At 37.3% G+C, this 22715-nt stretch overlaps 1 non-coding gene across 1 annotated transcript; it reads left to right on the forward strand.

Moving 5' to 3' along the window:
* The first annotated feature begins 3013 nt into the window (after window positions 1–3013).
* LOC149286306 (U6 spliceosomal RNA) lies at window positions 3014–3122 on the forward strand. Its single transcript, XR_016277643.1, has one exon. It is a non-coding gene; the product is annotated as a U6 spliceosomal RNA (small nuclear RNA).
* Window positions 3123–22715: the final 19593 nt, after the last annotated feature.

The following is a 22715-nucleotide window of genomic DNA, read 5'->3' on the forward strand; positions in this document are numbered from 1 at the left end:
GCCAGTAGGTGGCGCACTTGTGTTGCAGATTTTCTGAAATTGAGCATAGAACGAGAATGTGCCTAGTGCTTTAAACCATCACCTCTCCAAAGCAGCCATATCAATTTTAATCATGTATTCATAGTTAAACCCTTGGGCTTCTATAAGGTTTTAAGATGCGGTAAATGACCAGAGTGTTACTATGTTTTCTTAGAATCGGATTTGCATATACTTAGCCCTATACTAACAGCACTGCATAATAACACAAAACTGAGTGAGGGAATGAATAATGTTTTACATTATGACCAACCCAGGCAGGGACAGACTGGGGACTAAAAGTGGACCTGGCACTTTAAGGCCAAAAGCCGTTAAATTATCTACCTGCAGCCACCTGCATGATACTTCATTCTCATACACTTTTGCAGCATACGGTTGTGGGCATCAAGCTAATGGATGGTTCTGTCACCCAAGCAGCAATAGGGATGCATGTAAAATGCATCAGGTACAACCCCAGGGGGCATCCATCGGTTCATTCATCCTATATTGTGCCAGTGCTTAGTACACAAGCCTAGCAGTAATGCAGCCCACTGGGATTTGAACAAATGCCCTGATGGACAATTTGTCCTATGAAACAAGAATATATTCACAGGTTGTGTGCGTTTACTACTAATTTACTAATAACAGCAGAACAAGGTTTTAATTGTGGACCACACAAGGTGGGTAAACTCAAATGCTCAAATGATCAGCAAAAACTGCACAGAGAAACATCAAAATCTACTGTGGCATTTATCATCTACATAAAGCAATAAAGACTCCGCTGTCAATCTTATTAAAACAACAGACACACATTCTACTTTTGTATCATTTTTTTCACCAATTTTGAATCCAACTGGCAATCAGAAAAGTAAAACATCTACAATTGATCATTTACACTCACAAATCTATTCAATAAAGATCAAGTGGACGCAAGTTGGCAGTTGCATATTTACTACTGTCAACTTGCATTTATATCCAACTGAAATTGCACTTGACCGATATCATCTTGGTTGCATCACAGTCTAGTTGGCACAAGTTGAAAAACAAAAGTAACTCAAAGCAACGTTAGAGTCATTAGCCGTCCCTACTGTTCAGTGTCCACCTTCCCAGTACCTAAAGGGTATCCTCACCTACCCAGGAGGGTAGTTTGTTTCATTTTATTTAGAAATTTGGGATTTACTTTTTTATAGGAAGACGTTTTCACAATCAAAATATTCTTTCTCCTGTACTATGACGCTGAAACCCAGAGAGCATCAAATGAGCCTACAAATCTCATTTGTTTGTCCCTGTGTATTTTTTAGAATCAAACATGACTTTAGATCTGTAGAAATGCTATTGAATCCATTTAATACTAGGACACAGATGGTATGTTTTAGTTTTATCTAACCATATATGAGATACAAATTGAAGTGCAGAAAGCAAATGAGTAGCATCCCAGTAAACCGTAAACCATATTAGTGTTACAAATAAAAAAAAATGGATTACAAAGAATCTCAACTGGGAGGTGAAATAATTTGATTTAACACAGAATAAATGCTATACAATGTGCTATCATGGTTCATCATGCCACAGTATGCATTGATTGAATTCATTCGCACTAACACTTTATAATATAGAATTATATGTATGTTCATGAATGTTTACTGGGTAGAGCACACAGCTCTATGAAAGGGTAACAAACTAGAATCTTAAGATGCGGTATCAGAATCCATCCAAGATTGTAATTCAGATAGATGATGTTGTTCCAACAATAAGATACGTTCCTAACATAAACCAAATCAAATGAAATGAGAAATGCGAATAAGAAATATTGAGCTGTTTCTTTTTGGGAATTTAGAGTCAAGAAAGGTTCCCATTGTATTACTGTAGATAGTCTAACACATATTGTTTATTTAGGACATCTATTTGCAATACTATGAGAGTGAATAATGGTTATGGAGGACAATATGTACAGACAAATGCAGACCAGGATAAACCCCGAGAATATGTCGCCCACTACCATTTAGGCTATGCAGTTTATAGTGTATGGCTTATAGTTTTGTGACCTTGCTTGTCTTTTGTGCTTTTTGTGGTTTTTTTTATAATTGAACATACATTAGAAGAGCTACTTGAAGACACAGTTCTTTGCTGTTGAATATTGAATCTTTTCAGCTCTAACCCACTTGAAGGTATAGTTTTCTTCGCCAGGCTTGTCTTTGCATTTACACAAGCCCGTGTGCTGTGTTTGTTAGTAATGTAGTAAGTAATGGCCACTATTTCTTCACAGATCCCTCTTTCACTTGAGAAGTATTTGGTTCAGACACCCCTTGTTTAGTTTTTTTGTAGCTGCTGCCTGTTGCCATAATGGCTACATTCTTTCACAGTGAATTCTCACCTATGCGGCTGTCCATGTCAATGGCACTCTCAGGTCTAGTGAGGCAATGGGGCCATGCCCATGGTTGGGAACTCTCCAGGAGTCTCTGGGTAAACCAGTGCTTTTCCAGTTCTCTGAGCACAATGCTCCGTCTCCAAGTGGTACTTTGGTGCTCTTGCTCTTTGCATGACTACCCCTGCCTTTGACAAGCCACTCCATGAGGAGGGAGGCCTCCAGGTAGCCTGATCTTGCCATGTCTGATAGCACCCACTGCTATGAAAGTGTAGCTGGTTGACGTAAAAGTGTATCCTATGACGTGCACATCTTTTGACAGTCTGCACTAGGTTTAATGTCAAGGTTCATGGCACAGTGATTACAATTAACCTCTGGTCCTGGTCCTGCTAGCCCACTAGACAATCAAACATGCCACCACCTTGAAATGGGTAGAGCCAAATAACCATGTCACCAAAACAATGAGCAGAGCCACAGAAGGTAAATGAAAGTGTTTAATTTAATAGACAGAAGCATATAACAGTAGCAAATATTTTTTTCTAACAATCACTGCTATGATTTAGTATCCTAGGGTTGCAGGACCCCCTTTAATAAGGTCTTTCATTTTCCATTCCAGTGAAAGAAAGCCAATACTTATTCTCATTTCAGCAACACATGTTCTAAAATTGTAATAATGCAGAGAAGATTACCATGCCTTCTGCACAAGGACTCCATAGCAATATTTTTGATTTGATGGATTTTATAATATATTTACCTATCACTAGAAATGCAATAATTGTCTATTTATCCACTTTGCTTTGCTTATGAAATAACGTTTTAAGGGACACTCCCGCCATTTTATGCACTTTAATGCATATAATAGATGTGTTTTCCTGTAGAATTTCCCCAAATGTATTTCTCCCTTTTGTTTGGCCCTCTACTAGATATGCTCACTCATCTCTAGTTAGCTCCTGGGCTGGCTGGAGGAAGGCTGCTTATGGGAGTTTATGTGCACAGGTGTGGAAAATGCTCTCTTTGACTTCAATGGGAGTATTTCCCGGCCACTGATTGACTGCTTCAAGGCAAACCATTTAGGAGGAGGGCTGCTGTTGCAGCAGGGCAGCCTCTTCTGTGTCAGGTAAGTGATTTATTTTTCCATTTTGGAAGCACGCATATTAAAGTACTCTCATAGTACATTATAATGCATTCTTCTATTGTCCCTTTAAAGATTTTAATTAATTCCCTGTGTGGCATTGTTATTGACCAGTAAGCAGAAAGTATCCCCCCCCCCCCCAATGTTGTTATAAGTTGAGAGGTTCTGGAGATGCCGTAGCTGAAGCAATTGCTGAATTTAAGATATTTAATTAAGGGAACAACAACTTTGATACTTGAAGAGACCTTTTGTATCATATGATAATTAATTGCAAGGTTGTTTTTACATGGAAATTACTCATAATAAATTAAGGGATTTTAAAAAGATTACACGCCGTATTTGCTTTGTAGTTCATAAATTTACTTTATCTGCAAAATAAAACACTATTTTAATGAGAATCATTTCTTCCATGGGACGTTCAGTTTGCTCAGGGCATGCTAAATACGAGGGTCCATTAGAACATAGAAATAGCTAATAAAAAATGTAATATTTAAAACAAGGTTATATATTATAACCTGGAATGCACAACATTTGTCGTTATTTACAGGTGGACAATAGTCTGGATAGAAAGGGACAACGTAGTGTCTAGTACGTCTCTAGAGGGTCACAAATAAAAAACAATATTATAAATCTCTAAAGCAATAAGGACGAAATGCTTTAACTCGTTGTTGAAGATAACACCATCATTAATATATCTTTATTCAATAACCTCATTTTTGGCCATTGCGTGGCTTAAGTATGCCTTCTCCTCTCTGCTCATAGAGAAAGATACACCATCCTCATATCCTGACACAAGCATTGGGTCTATTCACTTAGAAGTGGTCAGTTGAGTTAACCCGACTGACCATACTTGACTCGTAGACCAAGTTGCATATTCTGTGATATGCGAGTTGTTTGCGAGAGCATGTGAGGGTATACACTCATAATGTAAAAAAAATTCTGTGGATCCTAAAGTTGTTTCTGGCCAGGAATGTATGTGTAAAAGACCATTTAGGTCATACTAATATTCTCTGCAACCTTTTCAAACATGTAGTAGAAGTTCTTTTGATTCCAAAGCAGATTTATTTTTTTTCGATTTTGTAATCCACAGTCACTATCTGGGGCTTATTCAGGGAGTTGAATTTCAAACCATGCTTTTACATCCACTGTTAATATCAAACATATTTGAATTTGGACTGGGTCACTGAATAGAGCCCCAGGGATATATATGAACATGCAGCTAGTAATCTAAGCAGTGCTACAGCAGATGTAGATGTGGACACGACATAAAAGAGAGCCATATGAGGCTACATCAGGGCCAGTTCTAGCTCATATAGTTGGCATGCAAGCTGAGACCTTCTTGATAGGCAAAAGGTCACCACATAGAACCAGAAGGACACAGTCTGCTGGAGATTATTCTTAACTGCTGGTTCAGTAAAGTAAATTCATACTAATGTATCAGTAAATAAAATCCATTTCATGTAACTTTATTAAATATTTTATTTAATTGTATTCACCAATACATTAGCGAAGTTAGAAAGGTTTGTGGTGATAATATCTAACAATTATTTCTAAAATAATCTGCGGAAAGACAAATAGAAATCAATAGATTGATTCAAAATCCAATTGTGCACTAGAAGAGGAAACTCCAATATCTATCGCAAACCTGTACAAAATGAGATACTCCAAACTTGTATAATACATGAAGTCTCTGATTAGAGTGCACAGCTGGGTGTCCAAATCTACTAGAGTTTGCTGACATGTTTTTAAAATTTGTATTGAAGATGTAGGTGTTGTAAACACGGAGATACATTTTGACCTTACAGAACAACATAAAAAATACACCAAATATTCATGGGTGTCCCATTTAAAGAGGTACCAAGAAAACATCTTATTTGCAATTTGTAATCAATTATCATATGAACTTCCCACATGCAGGTATGATAATCGAGCATTATTATTATATACCTCTGACTTCTGTTCAGCCGAAATGTTTCCTGCATGATTGATGTATAATTAGGCTGTGAGCTACATCATTATTAATGAAGATTACTGAGAATGTCGGGTGTGTATAATTGTGCAGTTCTAGATTCAAGGTGGCAGCTCGCACTGCACACGCGAAAATAACATAATAGACATCTTTTATATTGTGAGAAAAGCGAAGTGAAAATGAGATTTATAAATATTTATACAGATTTATATATTAGGATCCGGGATAACCTCAAATGTGACAATTCCACTTTAAGATTTCCCTTTTCTTTGTTATTTGAATATTGTGAAGACTAGATTTCCAGCCTCCTTAATTTTCAGCAAAACATAGCGGAGGTGGGAAAAAAAATCAACAACACATTGGAGAACAAGAAGGCAGAATAGTTAGGAGTGACTGTGAGATAGATCTGGATTTAAATTTTATAGCCCTATTTCAGTTACATATTTTGTTCCTAATAAAACCAAATGGGCGAGGAAAGCTCCCCCCCCAACCAGCTGCTGACAGGCCTGTAATTGATCAGAATTTATGATGACTTTTCTCACGCTTCGTGATTTATGAGTCCGCTGGTGACACAGCAGGATTTAATAATATCCTTTAGAGCAGGAGGTAAGAAAGTAATTGAGATCTCCCACCAAGAAAAACACACACCTGCTCACATACACACGCACGTAATGACACGCACCTGTGTGCCAACATCTCCTCTCCCTGTAGGGAAGGTAAAGGGAACGGCAACATGGCTTTGGCATGACAGATACTCGGATCTGCGACCGTCATTAGTAATAACATTTGTAATCAATATTCCGTTCTTTTGCCTGATTAATGAAGCATATTAAATATTCACTATTACATCCCATAAGGAGTAGGAAGGGGACTGTCATGCGTGGAAGAGGACTCATTCCCCACGGGGTTCCTCTGGTTTGGCAAGCGCTCCTTTTTAGTATTTACCTACTATTCCACATATAGTCGCTAGATTAGACAAGTTGATAGAGCACATCAAGGCTTTTGTCTGCCATATTTTCTTCAATACAATTTGTTACAGGTCTGTTTAGCAGGGTTTGCCTAAATCCAAAGTCTATCCTAACTTCCAAAGGGGGAACAACTTCAGGCGACATATGCTTTCAAATCCTAAATGGAGCTGCCCATGGAATGGTGCTCCTGGACCACTGTTCATCTTATTAGCAAATTTTACTTCCAAAGTGCCCTGAAATCTCCAAGATGCAATAAAATGAATTTGCCCTATAAAGATCTCAGTGATCTTTTGTTGTTGACCATCCTTTAACAAAAATACTTAGATAGTGTGAACAGCAACTACATGTAGATTACAAGGAGACCGAGGATAGTAGAGAGAAAGTTAGTATCGAGTAAAAAAGCATCACCGGACAAAAAGTATCCAGAATAGCAGTATCAACTCCTGGATATTTATATATATATATATATATATATATATATATAATATCCTGGAGTTGTGTGTTGTAAATCATGCCCTGTAACAAAAAAATTAAGAAAAATATTTAATGTACCAGTGAGTAGTTTACTGACGATTACATACTTTATGCCAGAGATCAATGACTTGGCATAGTTGACAAATACCAAACGTGTGTTAAGTAACCCTTTTATGACCAGGAATTTTCACACCATAGTGACTGGAGCTTTCCATTTTTACCATACACATAGTTGTGAGTCCCCTTCAGTGTACCCACACTAATTATGTACACGTATGTATATATATATATATATATATATATATATATATATATATATATATATATATATATATATATATATATATATATATACATACATACATACATACATACAATTTTATTGGACAATTTTGTTTCCACTGCCACCGCTGGGACAAAAAAAAACACTTTATGTTCAGCAGCATCTCAGCAATATCCCACCATGCACAGGTTTTTTACAATCACCGGTGGTGGGAGAGGGAGTCATTGGCATTCACAGTAGCGTCTGGACAGACCCTCTGGGAACTCTTTTGATTTCTTTAGTGCTAAGAGAGTGCCTGAAAGAGAGCTTGGGCAATCGGAGACGGCACAGTTACACAAAAGAGCTCACGCAGTTACACTTCATCTGTCAGAACGGAGCTCCTGCTGACGGAGGAGACTCCAGGCTGTCTTAAGAAATGTCCCCGCCGCCGCAAAATACTTATGATGTACTGTTACACCCTAAGGGTCGTTTTGGCCACTTCCCTTAGGATGCAAAAGGGTGTTAAGGGGCATAACTAATTTTTTACTATTCATGTGCAGCTCGCGGTGATGAAAAGTGAGAGGCCTCAGTGATAAAGAACGTGTGTGAGATCAGTTTTGTAATAATGTGTGTGAATGCTTGTCGATGAGTGACTGACAATGTGAGTGAATGGGTTAGTGAGCATTGGTACACCAAAAGACTACACATAAAATACTATTACAAAGAAAACAGTGTATAAAATACATAGTACAGTAAATAAGCTGTTTCTCCCATACGATCAACGGTTCCGTAATCACGATTTCCATATTCACAGGGTTTTTCAAGGAACCTAACCCCTGCGAATAGAGAGGGACACAATATCTAGATTCTAGAAAGTGCAGAACAAAAAGTATCTTGATTTATGTTAATTACAATAAATATGCATTTATTTCAAATGTTTTGATATACAAATTGTGACTACACCATTCCAAATGCTAATTCTGCCCTATGAACCCTTCACAAAAATATGCAAACAGAGCTATGATATTATACTTCCAAGTAACTCTTACTGAAGTTTTTTTTTTTTACCTGGGAACAATAGGATAGTCATTCGGCCACAACATTGGAGTGACAAAACAAGACTGTCCTGATGGATAAAGTTATTCCAGGTTTTATCTGCCCTAGTTATGAAGCTGTCACATTTTGATTAATATCTCTATTCAGGACCTTTGCCTATGTGAATTTGAAGGAACAACATAAAGTCTACATCCCCTGTGAGAAGACTCTCTCTCACTTCTACCATCATGTCGCCATCTCTGGTTTTTTCACATTTACTTTTTCCATTTCCGTAGACCATGCCTTGTATTTCATTTTGACATACCATCACGATAGACAATCACTGCACTCATATATCAATCTTCTCTCTTCCTGCTAATCATTTTTTTCTTCTTCTGGTGGATCATTGGATTGTAAAACAGATAAATGAAGGGTAGATTGTGAAACGACTGGATGGATGAGCAGCAGTTGTGTTGATCAATATATGTGTGTATATAAAATAATCGTTGAACAGATCAAACACATTAATACATAAAAGTTTTGATAAAATGAAAGAAAAAAAGCACTATATATATATATATATATATATATATATATATATATAAAATAGTTAAGTTTTAAATTGGGAAATCGAAAAAACTATTTTTTGGTTTGCTCACCCTTTAGGTCTGTACACAGAGTGAACAAAATGTATATATATATATATATTTATATATATATATTTTAATATATATTTTGTTTTAATTAATATTATTTTTTTAATTTCCCAATTTAAAACCTAAATACTTTTATTAATATATTGGGCTTATTATGTCGGATGCTGTTGCATTAAAGAGGCTACATAATATTCAAGCAAAAAGCATTTGAGGGCTACATCCATAGACCTCCAACAGGTCAAAAATTGTCTAAATAGATAATAAATAGAACAATGCACAATATTTGAATGCAATACTAAAATAAATAAAATAATAATATTTACTAGTACACATATTAGTATATAGGTCTGAGAATATTGAAGGTTGCTTTCTGTACATGTTTTTTGTGCGTGTCATATTTGTGTAGATGTGTGAACATTACTATAGATATGAAATAGGAATAAGTTTAAGAAAGATTCCCCTATAAGTACCGTGTAATGAATGACAGAGCAATGTAAGAAAGAGTCACCAATCAATAGACTGCAGCAGGGTCATATACAGTTAATAACAGCACTAGTGTTCATTGACCTGTGGAACAGGGCACCCCATTTCCAATCAGCGTTAACCTTGCTATTGACCTTGGCCTTCAGACCGTTTATCTCTTTGTGACTCGTCGTCCAATTCTAAACTAAATTACAAAGAAATAATAAACATAGGAGACTCGAATCTCGAAGCTATGCCATATAAGCATGGCGGGTTTTCCGTGCATTCCTATTAGCCACGTAGACAGAAATAACTTGAGGATCATCCAAGGGTTTAACATGTATAGAGAGAACAATTTTCTGAAATTCATGCAGCTTACAGCGTCCCCTTGATTTATTTAAATGCATTGAAAGGTAATGTTTAGTGCGCAGAGGGTCGGACGTACCCTTAAGGCTTGGATATCTGCTAATTTGGCATTGGTCATGGAGATGATGCAGGGTGGTATAATCCTCCGTGGCAATTACAATGCTTTGTCAGATAATCATTTTCTAGCTCGATTTATGCCTGAGCATTGAAGTATCAATGAGAAAACCTGATTTCATAAACTTAAGAGCTGTAACATTTTTTCACAGTAGAATTAACACAAGCCAGCTCTGCTAACTCAAATTTCCTGCTACCGAACTTATTATTCTATAACAAACAAGAGTGAACCATATTAAACAGGACAGCCTAATTGCAAACACATGGCGTATAACACTAAAGAAACTGATTTACAAAATCACCCACTTACCAGCAGTCACCGAAATGAAGTCAAAGCCCTCTAATTGAAAAAAAAACATAGTTTGGGCTATTGATCAAAGTCTTTTTCCGAAAGAACAAAAAAAGATTTCAATACATAATACATATTAATAATTGACTTTATTAATATGCACTTGGAATTAATTCTTTACAGAGTTCTTAGAAACAAATACAAGGACACCCCAAGGCTGGCTTTAATGTTGGTGGTCCTCTTGGCAAACCTGGAATTTGTGGCAGACGGACTGCCACCTTCCTAGACCTGCCACCAAAGGCCTACTTGGCTTCGGCCATAATATATCGCTCAGTGGAAGTGCCATCACTCTCTACCTGCATTTGCAAACACAGAAGCATCACACAAAGCCACACAAAGTCTAACTAACGCTGTAAGACAAACACACGCCATAACATGGAAAGCACTTCCTGCTTGCACTCCAGGCAGGAAGTACCCATGGATCAAACCACTTGAGGCAGAGGAGAGGGGAATTTAATCTCCTCTCTTTTATCTAACTTTTCTTGATTAAATTGACAAAAAAAAATAAAAAAAAATATATATATATATATACACGCTCAAAAATTAGTACTTTGGAAATTGTTATAAGTGTTGATGTAATCAATAGTTTTTCAAGCTACTTATATTTAAATCTCAGTCTAAATACCATTATATAAGTTATGGTGGGTAAAGGTGATGGTAAACCCTTCCCCTTAAAATTAAGGAGATAGTAGAAGCATTAAACACTGTAAATATGTAATTTAAATGAACAACGTTTTGTATTAAAAATACATCTTTTTATAGACACTTTTGCCAACGTAGACAAGTCTTGTTAATGATTTCTTTCTCATCCTTAAGTAACGAGATAACATATGTTTACCTGTCTGTATGCTAGGAAGATATTTACTCTTGTGTAAATAAGAACTTTTTACCTTAGTCTGTGTTTGATGTGGATTAGTAGTACGCACTATATGCCGAGTGTTACATTTTTCTTTGTGAATGGTTTTGTAGCAGTCTCCCTGAAATAGTATTTAAACCCACTCGCAACAATGAATAAATTGAGAAGTGATTGAGAATGAACACCTTGTGTGTGTCTGAATTATTTACTTCTCCCAGATATCAAGCTTGCCACTCTGAAGGTTTACTCAAGAGCTCCCGGGAGGCTTTCGGCTCAAGAGAGGTGTCCCCCATAAGAGGAGGGGTGAAACATTTTCAAACACTCATCTACAGACACCAGACAAGACAGAAGGCTTGTTTTTCCCTCAGAAATCTCATGGTGCTGCCACAACCACAAGGGATTCTGGGTAGGCACATGCAAATAAGGTCAACAATAAGACAAACATTATATTCTCCAGGATATGCCAAATGTTAAAATAGAGGAAATGTACTCAAATTGCTTTGTTCTAAAATGTATCAATGTTTAAGGTGTTATTAACTTGAAAATATATTTTACTTTAATAAAACCTTATACTGATTTTTTCCCCATTTTAACCTTTTTTTTTTTGCTACTGCACTATGGTGTTATAAGAGCACACAGTAATAACACAGGTCACCAAAAAAGTATATATATTAGATCTGTCAGTCATGCACCTGGAAGTTATGTTCATTTAATCCATGTAGTGGATTTTCGTCTTTTTAAACATCCGTCTAAAATAACATTAAGTGCTAAAAGGTCTCCATATTTCAGATCATGAAAGAAGATATAACAAAAAAAGGTTAAAAAGTATTGTACTGATTTCTAATATAACAAAGCTGTTTGACCCAAGCTGAAGGAAAGACAGTTATTTTCTAGTAGCACAGTATAAATTTATGTGAATTTTGGATAGTGGAAAATTGGAAAATGAAATTTTGGAAAATTGTTACATTTTTATTTCTATTTCAAACTTTTCAAACTCTTAAAGAATATTTTAAATTAAAACGTCCAACAATACAGAATAAAATGTCAGAAATGTAACTAATTCAAATATACCTTTTGGAATCTACATTTCTAAACTTGTGATTAAATGGAAGGATGGATATTTTTGGCATGATAAATGAGCTAACGAAAGTAACCATGACCTCTCAGCAGTGTCAGTTATGACTATTAAACAATAAAGTAGGATTAAACTATAGGGTGGTTTGCCAAATGTTCTACATTTTTGTGGACCCTTAGTGTCTTGCTCAGTAGAGTGGTGTAGGCATATTTTATCTAGCAGGGTAGCAATGAGATCATGCACAAGTGTCTTTCCTCCAGCGTCATGATGTCAGAATGTAGCACACTGAGTCTTAGCGATATAATGTTGTTCTTGGGCCAAGTGAAGAGAGATATGTGGGCACAGATCCTCTTACTTATAAGTAATAAGTTTGTTGCGGCCTCCTGCCACCCTGGTATTTGGACCTCGTTTCAGTTGGCTCTCCTGCATCCACAATTATCATTGTTGTTATAAATGTTTCTAACATTAGCTGATGTTTTCAAAGATAACATCTTTGTCTCCTCATAAACTAGGAAGAGGTACTTAACCAAATTAGCTTTAGTTTTAGGTCATGCAATATCAAGTCTATGATCTATATTTAAATGCAAACCCCAGTGAGGGGGAGAATTATGTTGGTACAAAGTTCCCCTGCCTACTCACCTCATGAGAACAAATGATGAGTAGAACTTTGTTACTGCTTCTCTCTCTGAAGACTTCCGAGGTGGTTGGTCTCCTTCATCCTCACGGTTCCAAAAACATGCCTCCTGCTCTCTCTCTTTCCTAATATTTGCTTTATATTGAGATCCTTGACATGTGTGTCAATCTGATATAAGAAATTGTCTACACATTTGCTTTAACAAAATGTTCATATTACCATAACAACCAATAAAATGATCTAACCGGCAGGTGTGTTTCATTGGTTGCTTTCCACCTTTCAAGTGGTCATACTTCACGCATAACCTCTAATGTATTATGAACGTAGTACCATGTAGAAAGTATATTATATATTCATTAAGGACATTATACAAAATAGCCCCATACCAGTGTGTGCACAACTTTTCCATCTTTCCTCCATAGGTATTAGTCCATAGAAGACTTGAAAGAATAAAAGGCAATACAAACAAAAGGACAGGTTGTCGGCCCATTCCTTGCTTGCTGAGGTAAAATAGTCCCTGAACCTTCAAACTAAATATCTTCAAAACAATTACACCCATTGAGAACGGGATAGTTCTGCTTTAAGTCCCATGCAATCCCAAGGCATATGAAAGATAGTAGAGGTTAATGGAATGTTGTAGAACATTTATGGATTTCAAAATATGCTGCTAAAAAGCTTTGGTGCCCAATGTGTGTTGTTTTCAATAATAAAAACACCCACAAAACCACTTCCTGTGTAGTAATTATAGTCTGTACATCTAAAGTATCAGTCGTTCTGGTTCATTAACTGGTGGGCATTGCAGTTGAGTAGGCTCCTTATGCTCCTGTCAATATCTCTCTGGTGTACTCTCAGGTCTACGTAATTTATTAGCTATTGGACTTCTCGTAAAGACTTTTCTCATTTGTTTTCTTTTTAAGCCTGCCATCTATGTACCCGTCCTATTCTCCATATTAAGTACCATTCATTTAGTCTTTTGTCCTTTCCTTCTACTGTCAGTTATCATCTGCTGCTTGTCATACTCTATCCAAACCTGATCCTCCTCTCCTTCTATATCCGCATTATACATCTGTCCATCACTACAGCTGTCCATCCATCTGTGCAATAAGAAGGTCCATCAATCAATTACATCCCCGCCAAATGTCTTGTCTCTTTATTCATCAATTAATCATTCCCCCTATGCTTTAATCCATCATCCATCCCTCTAATTACTTTCTGTCCCCATTATAATTTCCTAAACTTCCTTAAACTGCTTTCTCTTTCTGCATGTAAATGAATAAATATCCAAGGTAGGTGTTTGGTCGAATTTAAATTTATGGTCTCTTTACTTTAGAATCCCCCAGATCCAAGTGCACATTATAATCATTTGTTCAGGGAGAACTCAGTTTTGTCTGATATAAAAACATCTACCTTTGCATCTAAAACATTATCATTCTCTCTATTTAGTACGTATATTTATTACCATTTATTACCTATGAAAAGATATTTGTTCTCTTTCTATTTTGTTGTATTGTATTGTAGAGTGAAATATACCTTAATATCATATCTATAACATTAGATATTCTGAGAGCGTCACAGCGCCCAGATCTCAGAACTCAGTCTCTAAATATCTCTCCTGCGCTTTTTGTAATTGTAATTTTAAGAATAGGTTTCCAAGAAAGACATAACAATTCCCAATAGCAATTTCATGCTTCAAATACGGACAGTTTGACATAGATAATTTGACACTGTCAGACCTTATAGGCCTTAAAGGTGTTAACTATATCTATGGAAGGACTTAGACCCAGGCATTAGTACAAAGGACTACGTCAGAGCGCGTATGCTCAATGCAGAACAAAAAGGATAATATGATTTTGAAGGTAAGGAATGAATGTCACAAGCTGGTGAAGGTCAAGGTCCATACATCAGCTCACACACAATGGAAAGAGGTCTCAAATATTCATGAAAATGTAAATATGGTACTTGTCAATTCGCTTAAATATCTGCATTTTGACGGGATTGAGTAACATGAAAGGTTTTCATCAAAGATTATTTAACCTTTTTTTGTACGAATTGTTATAAATTTGATGTCCCAAAAAACATTCAATGACATTAAAGAAGTCAGTGCTTTAGCTCAACATTTTGGAGAGGATGTAAAATCAATGTATGTACTTCCATAAATATTACAATAAAACAACAATATAATATATCTGGGTGAGCTGGTGTTGATCAGAGCCCGGTGCAAGCCTAATGCCTGGCTTAGCTCTAGCTCACCCGAAGAGGACATGGGCAACCCGGAGCTGAGCCAGCTGAAACCCCTTCCCTCGTAGGGTTTTGGGCTTCATGAGAGCATTTTTGGTCACTTGCAACAACTTTTCTTTTGTATCCTTTGGTCATAGATTAGAATACCTGGGAACTCTCCTGGTTTGACCCGGAGATCTCCAGGTGAAGCACCGCTTCTCTGGGTTTGTGGGAGCGGGCTCTTGACATGCCCCACTTCCCACACATTTCCCCTTTAAATGGGGGTGTTTCCCGTGATGTCAGCTGGCCGTGTCCCGCAAGGGAAGGCTCCAGGTAGCCGGACCTAAGAACTTCCCAGGTATGTAGATTAGAGTGACCAATAAAAAAAGGGTTGACATTTTAAACTGAAATCTACTTTGGTTTCATTTCACAGGAATTCCCACAAACACAGCAAACGGCAATAAATCCCCTCACTAAAGTCTCGCTGGAATCTCTTGCACAAAAGAATGACATTTACAGATTGGATGTAAATTAGAATGGGTATTTCCCTCCATCCTTACCCTAAACCATTGTTTAAATTATAGTCCCATAAATACAGGCCCGAGATATACCTGAAATACACTTAATTTTGGTCCCTGTCAGACCTGTCAGAACTTAGGAAATGATATATTTGGGAAATATCAGCTGCTGGTAAATTAATTCAGAAAAAGGGAAATTTTCCATCAAAGAAGCAGCAGCGTCGAGGAGTCATTTGGAGTCATACCACCTAGCTGCCAGAATTAACTCATTCTGTAGCTTCTTCTTGAGTCTATTCTGAGTCTATTTACAAAGCTCTTCCTATGCGTAAACCTGAGATTGGCCCTTCATAATGCGCAGTGAGGTCACACACCCTTCTTTTAGTGAATAAATCATGAGTGAATAAATCATGAGTTTTGCATTTCTGGGCATTTTTTCCTATGAATTTTTAACATGCAGAGGTACAGATCAGCTAGCGCATATTTGTACATTGAACTCCGTCATGGTCTAATAAGGCAAAGCACTGGCTATGTCTGACCCCCGTCGGCTTTGCGTGTGTTAAAACACCATATTAACTTTTTAAAACCTCGAATTCCCAATGTGGACTGGAATGCATTTGCTTTGAAGAGCTGCGAGGACCGTCATAGAGCACGAGTTACTATTTCATAACCCGTTCCTGCTACATGGACATTATATACCAGCTCATATAATAATAATAGTGTGTATACCTTAACACAGCGTAATAAGTATATGGGGAGTGTTTTACCCATTTGCTGTTATTTTCCTGTAGATGGTAGTAGAGAAGCATTGTTTTACCAGTTTTAAAGTGCAAGCTCATAAGCTCAAATTTATATTTACTAGCAGTACGTTAAGAATTAACTTATCTAACTTTTTAAGGACTATCAATTTTTATTAAGAACATAAGTTATGAGATGTAAGATTCAATGTTTTTATTAAAAAATTTAATATTTTGTATATATATATATATATATATATATATATATATATATATATATATATAGTTTAGAAAGCCCCAGGCGAGAGCATGGAGCAAGAGGGGCGCATGACTGAGGGGACGTCAGGCAGCCCTCTCCCCCTCCCGTTTTCCTGTTTTGCAGAAAAATCTGCTGAGTCATGCTTGGGGGGCTGTCAGTCAATGTTGATTGACGGCCCTGAGCTGACAATGATAGGTGGGCATCATCCTACTGTGCTTAGGGGTGGGGGTCAATATATATATGGGAGCCCACCCCGTTTAGGTCACTTTTTCAATTGACCTGGAAAGCTTTCCCTCCCTCCCACCCCTCTTTTTTGTTCCTTGGTGGTTGGTTATCAAGCTGGCATAGAGCAAGGGTTAACCACCTTAGGTGTGGTTTGACCCGTGGTGCACAGGCCCTCGGCCTAAGTGCAGGACACTCCTTGGGCTTGTGCCTTGGTGAATCCTAGCCGTGACAATGACTACCGTGCAGGGGAAGCCGGTGGTCTCTACGGTTTTTACGGTTTTACGCCTGTGCCAGCCGGGTCGGTAGTTTACAGTCGTCGTTTACAATTTAGGGTTACGATTTGTAGCCTTTATATTTACATATTATATTATTATATTTATAGCGTTTACAATTGTTAGTTTTAAGGCTTGCACGTGTCACAAGTAAGTGGTGGTGGTGGTGCGGCACGTGCATCGCTATATTATATACTATGTTATATCGTGTTTACAAATAAAGTTAATTTTACTATGAATAGTTATTTATACCTGTGTCACGGTGTGGAAGGCGTAAAGCGGACTGCACCGTGGCCTTAATTTTCCATATTTGACTATAATAAAACATATTATTTACTTTGTGTTTGTGTATTTATTTTTGGGGGTAAAAGGGGGCGACGCATTGGCGCTACCTCACTCATGTTTCCTTGTTTACTACAAGCAACTTGACAAGAAACATATAAAGTATTTTTTTGTTATTATATTCTTTGATACTACCGTAAATACTCAAATGTTAGTCTTTATAATAATTTAAATATATGTTGACTTTTTTTTCCGCTCCTGTCTTTTTCTATACAATCTTTTATTTTTTATTTTTTTTAAGTAGATTGGGTCGATGTATCCGCCGAGCTTCAGTTTTCTGCTACATTTAAAGCCACATCTTCGGGGCTCTGTAAGAGGCTTATTAACTTTAACCACCCGCTACTTTCATCTTCCATCGACTCCAGTGCAGTGCTTTATGCTCACTAGCTCTTGATCCTTGCTCACCTTACCGCTGATGTCATGTCCGCCTGACTCTGATGTAACTCTCCGCTGTAGTGATTTGAAGCGAAGTTGACAGTAATACCAAAAATATAAAGTCTGGGAATCCTAAAGAAAATTCTTGCTGGGTCTGTAATGTCTATTACGAGTGAGAGCAGAATGACGAGATGTTATGTAGACTGTGCAGGGATACCTCGGCGTTCTCTCCATCAGAAAACAAAAAATAACAGTTATTCAAACAACCAAACCACATACTGTCTCGGAATGAGCTAAGAATGGTGTCCGCAACCTGAATGTCAATTGAAATCAATACATTTATTACAGACACGTCTGTTTGTGAAATATCTATCTACGAGTCCTTATTTGTTTATTAAATCCACTAAAAAATACGCAGAAAACCTCCTTTGCTGCAATATTGCAGTCTTAGCTCGCCAAGACAAAAACTGCAATTATGTTTAACCCCTTAATGGCAAAGCCCGTACATGTACGGGCTCAAAATGCATTGTTTTCAATGGGTTTAGGGACCACCAATTGTCCTTAAGGGGTAAACTTCATAACGGTATTTATTATGTATTTTCTGCTGGAACTGTATTATGTGCATATATTATAATTAGCTGATTCATTGAATGATCAGAATGAAATCCAAAAGTAATTTTCTAAATAGATCCAGGAAATCTAAGATGATGTCATCATGTCTCAAATTTACAACTGATTTCAACATACATCAGTCAGTTTCTGACTTGCATCGTGTCACTTCCCCATTATAAAAGCTATACTGTTCATTGTAGTACATGGATGCTGGGGGTGTTTATGTTGCTCATTAAATATTTTAGGTATGGTCATTTCTATAGGGAATTTATGTCGCGGTTCCAGGGAGGGCTGGGCCAGACTTTGGGGGGCAAGTCCAACCTGGGGCCCTTGACTTTGGAGGGCAAGTCCAGCCATGTGGCCAAGAACACATTTGGCAGATAACATCCTCGATGTCCAGTCCTGACCAAAACACGTATGTAAAGAGTATGCACTACACCTATGAAAAGAAGCATAGTAAGGATCCAGTCAGGTTGCAAATGGTGTCTAAAAGGTTTAACCTTGCTTACCCTCCCCAACCAGACTATAGGTCAAAGTAAAGACCCTTTATTATTAAATATTTAAATCTGACCCATGCTACATCATTACAGCATAACTCCTGCTACCTATCCCGATGTAAGTGTGAGGACTGCTTGTATGTGTAGGTAGTCCGCAGGGCCGTACAATCTAGTCCAAGTCAGTTCTCCAGGGCTTTCATCAAGACAGTGTGCTGTGATTTCTTTAATTAACCTGTAATTAACTAAGAGGAGTTAACTAATTAAATAATTAATTAACTAATTAGGAACGATCATCACTAGCTTTGCTGCGTCTGCTCTCTTCTTTGGGTACTGAATTTGGACAGCTGTCCGGGGTACTGAGTTAATATTTTATCTGTGTGGGCTTTGATTAAGCTGGGTTTTAATGAATTTGTCTATAATGATTATATGAATTATGAATAAGGTTTCTGTGAGATGCCAGCATTGTTATGTCTTTATCCAGTAGATATATATATATATATATATATATATATATATAGTATTTTATATATTATCCAATTTAGTTATATTTTCTCCAGTAGTAGTATTTTTTCAGATATTGAGAATATTTTGAAGAGTATATATAAATATATATATATATACACTATATGGACAAAAGTATCGTGATGGGACACCTGACCGTTAGACCAAAAGGAAGTTTGATGACATTGCATTCTAAATACATATACATTAATATGAAGTTGGTCCCCCCCTTTGCAGCTTCCATTCTTCTGGTTAGGAGTTCCACAAGATTTTGGGGAGTTTCTGTGGGAATATTTGCCCATTCATCCAGTAGAGCATTTGTGAGGTCAGGCACTGATGTTGGAGGAGAAGGTCCGACTCTAAATCTTCTTTCCAGTTCATCCCAAAGGTGTTCGATGGGGTTGAGGTCAGGGCTCTGTGCGGCCGGTCAAGTTCTTCCACCCCAAACTCATCCAGCCATGGACCTTGCTTTGTATGCTGGGGCACAGTCATGCTGGAATAGAAAAGGGCATTTCCCAAACTCTTCCCACAAAGTTAGAAGCATAACATTGTCCGAAGTGTCTTGGTATGCTGAAGCATTAAGATTTTTACTTAAGCGAGCCTAGCCAAAACCCTGATTTCAATACTTTTGTCCACAGCAAGAAGGAAGGTCCAGTCCTAGTACTGCTGGGAAGCCGTTGCACTTCTCTACCACCTTTCTAGTAAAGTATTTTTATTTTTCAATCAATGTAGTTATTGTGGCGATCTATCTATAAAAGTAAGGGACAAAACAAACAAATTAGTTTTTTTTCCCCTTAATCCTATTTTCTCCTGTTGTCTTCAAAGGCTACCAGGTACAAAATTCCAGATATTTCTGTTTTTCCCCCCTTTTTTTTATTGCTTTTATTATTTATTCCCAATAGATTGTTATTTTAAAGTCCCTCTCAACAATCACACCCTTCAGTTCTCAGGTATACAGGGCTATAAAATGACAGCTTGCTTTGTAGTGACTTTCCACCGGAGTCATCTCATTCCCCCTTGACGGACACTTTTATGACATTTTGTGTCATCTTTGTTTAATGTCTCAGATCTTTTTATTAGATTTTGAGTTGCGCTCATCTACATGTCTCTCCTATGATAACATGACAGCTATTCCCAAGAAATAACATCCCTAACTCTAGTTTCGGAACTTATTTGAAACTCACTGTAGACAACAAAAGAAGGATCATAGCGAACGTCTAATTGAGAAAATTAGCCTAAGGTAGAAATATATATTTTTTTCTTTTTCAATTTCATTCTACGCGGAGCAGTGCGGCTAGCGCTACAACAAAACCAAATTTTGAAACGTAATTCATTTATCTTCTTGTTTTCCCCCATTCCAACAAATACAATTCTGAAAATATATTGGCACGCTGTGTATTGCAGATGTTGTCGGCACCTGTGACATTCTTTGTGAAGTTGACATACCAATCATAATAAAGTTTATTTCTGGGTTCTCCGGTTGATATGATGCTAAAATCTTTTGTAGGCATATACCGCAGATGTTTTCGTATATTGCCGAAGGATACCCCTTTTTCATCGACTCTATGTTCATTGTTGATTCAAGAAGTCAGGAAAAAAAAATACCCCCCCCAAATTTTTTTTTAAATTATACAAAAAATAATATATATATATATAGAATTTTCTTTTATTTTCCAGTCTCACATTATTTTCCTTTTCATTTTACCTCCCGAGTATATTTCCAGACTCCTTTCCTTTTGTCTTTAAGTTTGTTATTTTGTTTTAGTATAATAGTGCATTTTTGGAAAGAAAAAGTCAGTTCTCTTATGTTCCTCTTATAATGCACAAGGGTATCCTACTACATTTTTTTATATATACTGCATATAACGTCTCATTTTTTTCTGCTTCTTAAATATTTTCAATGATTTTGTTGAAGATACGTTTATTATCACTACTCCATACATACAAAATCCATACAAAAGAATCTATTTTACTTAACCATAAAAGCCTGATTGTAAAAAAAAAATACGGTAATACAAACCGTATTTGCAAAATCTGTATACAATCACTTATTGCACATAAATGGAAAGACATTGTTAACACGGGCACTCAGAGGAAGAGAAGGTGTTAGAGGGAGAAAGAGAAAACCAATACCCTCCTCCATCTTCCCCACAACAACTGAAGCCTAAGCAAACCTCCATACTTTGCTAAAAGCCCTCAAAGCCTGCAATACACTCCTCCATCTTCCCCACAACAACTGAAGCCTAAGCAAACCTCCATACCTTGCTAAAAGGTATACAGACTGGACCAAGAGATCTCCATAATTATCTGTTATTGTTTTCTGTATTGTTATTATACTTTTCCTGTTTCTATACCCTTTTCTGTCTAACTGTGCTTGATAGCCTAGGAATGCCCATACTGGGAATTGCAGCATTTCTTCACTGATTGTTTGTAGTTGGTAAAATTGATGTGATGCCTGTCATTACTTAAGTGTGTTATATTTTACTTTCTATCTTTCTGCTCCACTAACGCCTTATCTCCTATATCTGCCCTCTTACTGCCCCCCGTCCACTTTAACACTATTTAACACTCTCTATTACAGCTCTCAAAGCCTGCAATACACTCCTCAATCTTCCCCACAACAACTGACTTTTTGCCTGCCCTCCCTGCCCCTCTCCCATCTGCCCCTCTCCCATCTGCCCCTCTCCCATCTGCCCCAGTGTTGTCCTAATATATAGACAGTTAATTACCAGATCTATTTAAACATGCCAGTAGAGGGCACCAACTCTTTGGATCCCTATAGTACCCACTTCTCCCCATTAAACCATTCCAAATACCATTCCTCTACATCTCTCTGCCATCACAGCTATCCCAGTACATCTACACTAACCTTTATATGTGAAACCTGCCTTTGTTTGCTCTGCTACTTCTGTCCCCCACATATTCCTCCCTATTCCTATCACTCGCAACCACCAAACTTAACCAACATGGTCAACCTAACCAATTTTATTCATATCATCTCCAACCATAAACTCCTTCCAGTCCTTAACTGTGCCCTAACAAAGGCTCTCCTCCTCACTTATCACCTCTTCCTTTTCCCGTCTACAAGATTTCACTCGAGCTGCCCCATATCTCTGGAATCTACTTCTACTGAACTTACAGCTTTCACCCTCCCTCCCAACATTCAACTAAAATCCCAAAACCCACTTCTTCAGAGAAGCATTCCACCTTAGTTGCTAGAACTTCCTTGTCATTGAGACAACCACCACACTACCTCTCAACCTTTCTCTGTGCCTTATACCATCCCACACTACCTCTCACCCTTTCTCTGTGCCTTATGTTTGTCACCCCATTCCCTCAAGATTGTAAGCTTGCGAGCAGGGCTCTCTCCACCTAATGTATCGGTTTGTCTTAGTCTGTCAATTCTCATCTTGTCACACCCCTTGAATTTA

Source organism: Sceloporus occidentalis, unplaced genomic scaffold, assembly GCF_023333645.1.
Source record: "Sceloporus occidentalis isolate IW3139 unplaced genomic scaffold, rSceOcc1.0.p SCAF_70, whole genome shotgun sequence".
Classification (NCBI taxonomy): domain Eukaryota; kingdom Metazoa; phylum Chordata; class Lepidosauria; order Squamata; family Phrynosomatidae; genus Sceloporus; species Sceloporus occidentalis.